The 7,542-nt window shown below is 34.8% G+C and overlaps 2 pseudogenes; both read left to right on the top strand.

Moving 5' to 3' along the window:
• Window positions 1-4,327: 4,327 nt before the first annotated feature.
• Window positions 4,328-5,515, top strand: LOC143233470 (glutamate--cysteine ligase catalytic subunit pseudogene; annotated as a pseudogene).
• An 89-nt stretch (window positions 5,516-5,604) lies between these two features.
• Window positions 5,605-6,156, top strand: LOC143233464 (glutamate--cysteine ligase catalytic subunit pseudogene; annotated as a pseudogene).
• The last annotated feature ends 1,386 nt before the right edge of the window (window positions 6,157-7,542 follow it).

Below are 7,542 nucleotides of genomic sequence, written 5' to 3'. Positions count from 1 at the left end.
TTGTTGTATTAAAAATAATATTCTAACACGTGCGTAATTTATCTAAAAACCCCAAACTAAGTAATTAATATAATAGAAAACAAATTTTATAAATTTTGCAATAATAATTATTCATGTTAAAAGAACGCCATTTTTGACATCTTCACCTTCCATACTTATGTTGGCGGAATATTAGTCGTAACAACAGAAACGCAATTTTTCTTGCTCATTAGCTTCACAGATTTTACATCCATCACTGAATGAAATGTTGAAGAAAATAACCAAATATTATGTCTGGAGTTCGAATATCTACCAATGAATAAACCTGTAAGAAATATTTTTTGTAACATAATGTCATTTTTGTAATAACATTTTGCTGTTTCTAATGTTTGTTTGTTTGTTTGTTTTTTTATTGAATTTCACACAAAGCTACTCGAGGGGTATCTGTGCTAGCCGTCCCTAATTTAGTAGTGTAAGAATAGAGGGAAGGTAGCTGGTCATCACCACCCACAGCCAACTCTTGGGCTACTCTTTTACCAACGAAAAGTGGGATTAACCGTCACATTATAATGCCCCACGGCTGAAAGGACGAGCATGTTTGGCGCGACGGCGATGCGAACCCGCGACCCTCAGATTACGAGTCGCACGCCGGGCCTATTTCTAATGTCTGGGCCATTTATTTATGATGAGGAAATTGTAACTAGAAAACAATTAACTTATTTTTTAGGAAATAAAAGTACTGATACGGTTTTATAGGGAAAAGAAAAACTTTATTACAATTGTATGACGTTTTAACAAGATCTAGAAACCCCATAACTTTATGTTTTTTTTTTTCGTTATCTAGTCAAGCCGTCTTAAAACGTTTATATGCAAGTTGTTTTAAGACCATAAGTGCAGTCATTGTTTCAAGTAAGAAAACTTAAAGGTTTGTCACAAGCTTGTTTGTTTGTTTTGAATTTCACATAAAGCTACTCGAGGGCTATCTGTGCTAGCCGTCCCTAATTTAGCAGTGCAAGACTACAGGGAAGGTAGCTAGTCATCAACACTCACCGCCAACTCTTGGGGTACTCTTACCAACGAATAGTGGGATTGACCGTCACATTATAACGACCCCACGGCTGAAAGGGCGAGCATGTTTGATGCGAGAGGTATTTAAACCCGCGACCCTAGGATTATGAGTCGAACGCCTTAACACACTTGACCATACCGGGCCGTGTCACAACCTACAGCTGATTTATAAAAATGGAAGGGGTTTTAAAAAGTTGCAATAGCTAAGAAGTTTTGATCAAAAAAAAAGGAATCTATCCGTAAATGATAATTATTAAAAATTATCTATTATCAAATCATAAAAAGAGACAAAACGTAAGTATGAGTGGTATTTCCTCTTATTATTATTATGTTTTTATATTTAACCGTAGAAGGTGTGCAACCATTCATCGACTAAATCATTTATAATGTGGAACTAATTCTATTTACTTCATTGAAGATTTTTTATGGATAATGGCTATTTTCAAGGGTTGAAAAATACAAAAAATATATTGAAATGTTTAAAATTATACCCCGAAACATAAAAAAAGTCAAATATTCCTATCATGCATTCACATAATCTAATGCAGTCGCCTATAGAATAGTCTAAAAAATAGTGCGTCAGAAAATTGTCTGCATTCTTTGTTACTAATATGGCCGTAACTAATGGCGTAGGAATACGTAGAAATGAACAGTGAATCAATGAAACTAAACCGACTACGTCTGTTATTTTAGAGCCAGATTCGCTTAAACGTAATCAGTTTTAGGGTCAGCGTGTATACAAAACAAGGAAATGAATGACAACATCGATATGTTTAAGAGCTAAATTATACTATAAAACAAACCTATAATATTAAATCTTTGATATGTGGTAAAACGTAACAAACAGACATGCTGAACATAAAGACAAATATACATAAATTACAAATATTTTGTGAGGCAAAACGTCTGAAGATCATAAACTATACTATCAAAATTCATCGTTTAAACCGACAAACATGAATGAAATGATACAATATTTACAATAGACAATAAGCATATAACAAAGCAACACATCTGGTATATATTTGGAGATTTTGCTAAAAATATAAAACTTCCACAGTATATTTTATTAAAGAAACAATAACTCAATTGATAAGGCTGAACGTAATGTATTTGTGTATTTTAGTGTTATAAAACTTGTTACACTTTAGAAAATATTTGCTGCAATTTTTTTTTCTAAAAATCAGTTTTTCTTTTATATGCAAAAACGGCTCGTTTGGGTTCAGAAAATATTTTACGTAGAAGAGCGAACTACGTAAACTACGTTTCTCAACCCAAACGAGCCGTTTCTGCACATAAATTTCTCAACAAGTGGGTTTCTCGACATCACAGTTTTTTTTTTTGTTTTTATAGCAGCTGACAGCTCACTAGCTGACCCACATAACTTCACTATTACCTAACAACCAATTGAAAGACAGAGCAAAGTGCAGTTTCAGAGTGGAATATCTTAAACATTGATCATAGCACATTTTTATTTTGTAATAAAATATAACAATTTCTTATTTTGGTGATAAGAACACTTAAATGAAACAACAACAACAACAAAAAGTGAGCACCGAAGCGTAACAACTTGTTTTTTTTTCCTTAGAAAGGAATGAATTTGAATGTGGCTAAGTCAATAAAATTTTGTTTCCCATTGGCTTAGGGGTAGGCTCAAAAATTTATCATGTTGAAGTCCAGGGTTCAACCACTTCATGGTGGAAACAGCACAGATAGTCCATTACGTTGATTTACACTGAAAATAAATAAACAAAACCTACCAGTAAATTCTAAATTACTTTCTTTAAAAACGCTAATAATTTTTAGGTGATAAATGTAAGTTTTATGTTTTTCTCTGTCTACCTTTCAAGTTGGTTGTTTTAGTAGTGTTATGACTAATTGTTGGATTAAACAAGGGTTTTTTAAGGATAATTTTTGCTAAGATAATTCGTGAGGTTTATTTCAGAATTTTCTATTAAGTAGTTTCTCATCAAGTACTGTGGCACAAACAGGATTCTCAACTGTGTAAAAGTTTGGTTCAGTGCAAACATGTAGCTAAATCATATCACGTATAGTTTTTCTATGTGAGAAACATCAGTTATTTTTAATATATGCTAATCGGCATTTATAAGTTTGCAGTGTTTAAAATGGATATGCAGAGACGTCAGTGGGATGTTTGTTTCAGTTATAGTTGAGTAAAGATTCGTCTGTTAGATGTCTCTTTCGTTTTGAGTTGAGAGACTCGTCAGTTGCGTGTGTTTTGTCTGGAGTGAAGTAAAGATTTGTTAGTAACATGTGCGTTTCGTCTAGAATTGACTAAAACCTCGCTCGTAACATTTATGTTTCTTCTGCGCTGAGTCAAAACTCGTCAACTAGAAGTTTGTTTCCTACGGAGTTGAGTACAAATTAACGAATAGATAATTGTTTATTTAGTTTGCTGTGAATTTCGCGCAAAGCTACACGAAGGCTATCTGCGTTAGCCGTCCCTAATTTAGCAAAGTAAGACTAGACGGAAGGCATCTGGTCATCACTACCCACCACCAACTCTTGGGCTACTCTTTTATTAATGAATAAAAGGACTGACCGTCACATTATAACGCCCCCACGTCTGAACATGTTTGGTGTGACGGGATTCGAACCTGTGACTCTGAGATTATGAGTTGAGTACCTAATCCACCTGGCCATGGCGGACCAGATAATTTGTACATACAATCGAAGTTCTATGTGATTTTGGCTTTAGATTTTGTTTAAAACATTGGTTTGTGTGATTAATACATTACAATCTAATGTTTTGTCAGTTTTTGAAGTGTAAAAAAGAAAGATACATCTGAAATAGAACACAAACATAAAATTATGTTTCCGCTTGTGTTGGCATATGGAGCGCCATTTTCAAATTTAAAATACACAGTGGTAAGTCAATAAATACGTATAATAATAATAGCTTATAACTTGAAACGCAAACTTGAAGATGTGATGTAACTAATATATTTTTCATTGTCGTCATCTCTTCTCTCTAACTCTATATATTTAGTTGTCTGTTTAAGTTAATATATCCAAAGTCTGCGATGATTTTTTGTCATGTAACCATTACTTGCTTACCCTGGTAGTAGAAAAGAAATTATAAACTACAGCAATTATCAAGGGAACTTGAACATTCTACTGCGCAGAATCTGAATCGAGCGTTGAAGCACAAGGTCGCATACGGCATATAATAGTGAACGTTACTAACGGCGACACGCCCCGAAAACCAAGTCATATATTAAATAACGTTTTTAATAGAAAGGCTATAACCAACACCGTCATGAGAATATTAAATAACCCACATCCTCTAAATTTTGAAGAATTGCTAGAACACGTAGATAAAGTGCGAAATCTAGCATGTCGTCAGTTTATTTACCACTACAACCAACACAAGTATAGAAGAGATGATCCGTTCATGTGGGGTGACGAGATTGAAGGCCATATTATGAAGCTCAACCAAGAAAGTAAAACAGTAAGACTACATTTGTGCGCTTCCAAAATTTTAAAGAATTTGCGTGAAAAGAGCAAGTCACTGGTTGGTTTGTGGTCGGACGAAGTCATGGAATCTATGTTAGAGAGTTGCCCCAAAGAGCCATATGGAGATGTTTTGGAGTGCTGTGATGAAGTTGAGAAAAACATGAAAGAACGAAGAAAAGAAGTGTTAGCGAACCTTGGAGAAAACGAAACCTACTTAACGTTAACAATGTTCCCACGGTTTGGGTGTAGATATTTCACCGAACCATCGTATGACCCTACACCAGATTCTGGTATCTTGAGATCCTTATTTATACCAGATGAATCTCTGTGTCAGGATAACACAGTGTACAGGACATGTGTCATTAATTCTCAAAAAAGGAGAGAAACACGAGGCATGGTAAATATTCCAATTTTTAAAGACACGCATACACCAGATCCTTACATAGAGGATTTACAAGCACTCGGTGACGATGGAGAATCGAAAGAAGTTGCCAAACCAAATCATGTTTATGAAGACTGTGGAATGTTTGGACTCGGTAGCTGTGCCTTGCAAGTCACCTTACAAGCATCCTGTTTGGAGGAATCCAAATTTCTGCATGATCAGCTGTGCCTTTTGGCTCCAATAATGATGGCATTGAGCGCTGCTTGTCCAGTCAGAAGAGGGTACTTGACAGAACTTGATTGCAGGTGGCAGACACTATCTGACAACTGTGACGATAGGTCCAGAACAGAAGTATTCCACCCTGAAGAACTGAACTATAAACTACCTAATACGCCTCGATGGGAATCAAACGTTTTGTACTTGTCTAAAGAAGGTTCCGAGTTTAATGATTTGCCTCTTTTGATCGATGAAAGATTTTACCAAGAACTCGTTTCACACGGAGTAGACTCACAACTTGCACTTCAGCTAGCACGATCCCTATTGAGAATTCCGCTTTTGCTTGTTGGGAACAACTGGAAGAAACTGAAACTGAAACCAGCAATATGCTGACAGTATTACAGAGCTCGTACATTGCAGCAGTGCTTTTCAAAGTTCCTGACCCTTCAGCTAAAGCTTTCTGGCGTCTTGAGCTCAAGGCAATGGACGTACAAATAACAGATTTTGAAAATGCAGCTTATGCCATATTCGTTTCACTTTTCGCTAAAGTTTTCATGGAGAAGAGATTGAACTGGCTTATTCCTATGAGCAAGCTTCAGGAAAATTTTATGGTTGCACAAAAGCGAAATGCTGTTTTGGAAGAAAGATTTTGGATAAAAAAAGATGTAAGTTGTACCACAGAATTAGAGCATAGTATTAAACAGACCAATAGCAGCTTGAAGCGTGCATCTGTTGATGAGATAATTAACGGGTCAGAAGGTATATTTCCTGGCATTATTCCAATCATACGAGAGTATGTTCGTGAGAAGGGTACTCACGATTCTATCATTGCTGTAGATGGCTACTTAAAGCTTATACAACAACGTGCTTCTGGAAAACTCATGACAGGTGCACAGTGGATTAGAAAGTTCATCATGAGTCATCACAACTACAAACACGATTCTTTTGTCGGTGAGGACATAAACTATGACCTACTGACAACTCTTGATCAAGTTCAAAAAGGTGACATCCAATGTCCAGAATTATTGGGTTGAAGGATTTGTTTAATTATAACTTCATACATCCTTTATAAAACTATATTAAATTGTTGTTGTTTTTAGTGACTCAAGAACTTAGTAGTATTTGCTATCCAGAATTGCCAGAATTTTTCATTTTAGTACAACTTCGTTGAGATGTTTTAACTGAATTAACAATCAGTTTTATGCATGGCTACCCTAGCATTTCCTTGAATTACTTCATAAATTAGCTATAAAATTATTTCGATTCTGTTTAAACTTGAAGTAAATTATTCTAATGAATTTGGTATTGAAACCAATTAACAAAATGTTGTATAACGGGTTATTAGTTGGATTTACTTAAAACTGACGAACGACAACTGTGACAACTGACCCTCACACAAATTTCAAATATGTTTTGACGTGTCACTTATTGTTTGTGGTTACAGGCTCATTAAAAATACGATTTATTTAAGCCTAAGTAACTTTAAGGTTTACTTAGAGATTAAAACAGTTTTACTTTCATTAAATAGCTTACATAGTGACAACATTTAAGTTTTAAAAGAATAACTGAGTGTCTTGACAATAACTATCTAGTTCTCCTCACAGGATTTAATATTTTTAACCATCACCATATTTGATTTTCACTAAATAACGCTAAAACTTTCTTAAATTTTCTTCTTAAACTTACATATATAGTCAGGTTTTATCAATGTTTATGACAAAAGAAGCAGTACTTCAAACGTTTGCATCTTCTGATCTGACTAATTTAAATACAGCAGGGTATCTATGTTGTGTCCCTGCGGGGATTGAACCCTCAAACTTGTCACCACAAAACTTTGGAAAGTGACAGAAAATATATTATATTACAGCATTATGACATATGACTTAATCACAATGGCGTTTACTTAAATAGTGGATTTGTTTAAGTTTTTTTTTTTGCCATTTACTATTCTGAACTTAATGAACAGTTGATCTATCCAAGAATATTCGTTTTCTATAACGATCGCTAGGAGTCTTTTTTTCACGTGGAGTTTTTACTTTTACATTGAAATACTGAAATATTTGTTTGTGGTTTACTAGATGTAACAAAGAGGGTTAGAATTAGTATTTTTTTTATCTGAAGAAACGCTTCATCTGGTTTGTTTTATTCCATAAAGAGCCACTAAACTATTTTTGTTCTATGATATTTTGCTGATCATAACCATAACGTTTAGTTTAACAAACATTTACTTTGACATTCTGCGTCTATATATAGGCATTCCCCTCATAAACTCAGTTTTCTGATATAGCTTTCCGTATTTTCGAATTCCGTACCCATATTATTTCAGTTTACTACACGTTGGACTTTTCAAAACAAGCCCGGCATGGCCAAGCGTGTTAAGGCGTTCGACTCGTGATCCGAGTGTCGTGGGTTCGAATCCC

The sequence above is a fragment of the Tachypleus tridentatus genome, chromosome 1, assembly GCF_004210375.1.
Source record: "Tachypleus tridentatus isolate NWPU-2018 chromosome 1, ASM421037v1, whole genome shotgun sequence".
NCBI classification, from domain to species: domain Eukaryota; kingdom Metazoa; phylum Arthropoda; class Merostomata; order Xiphosura; family Limulidae; genus Tachypleus; species Tachypleus tridentatus.
This window is presented reverse-complemented; position numbering and strand designations above follow the sequence as displayed.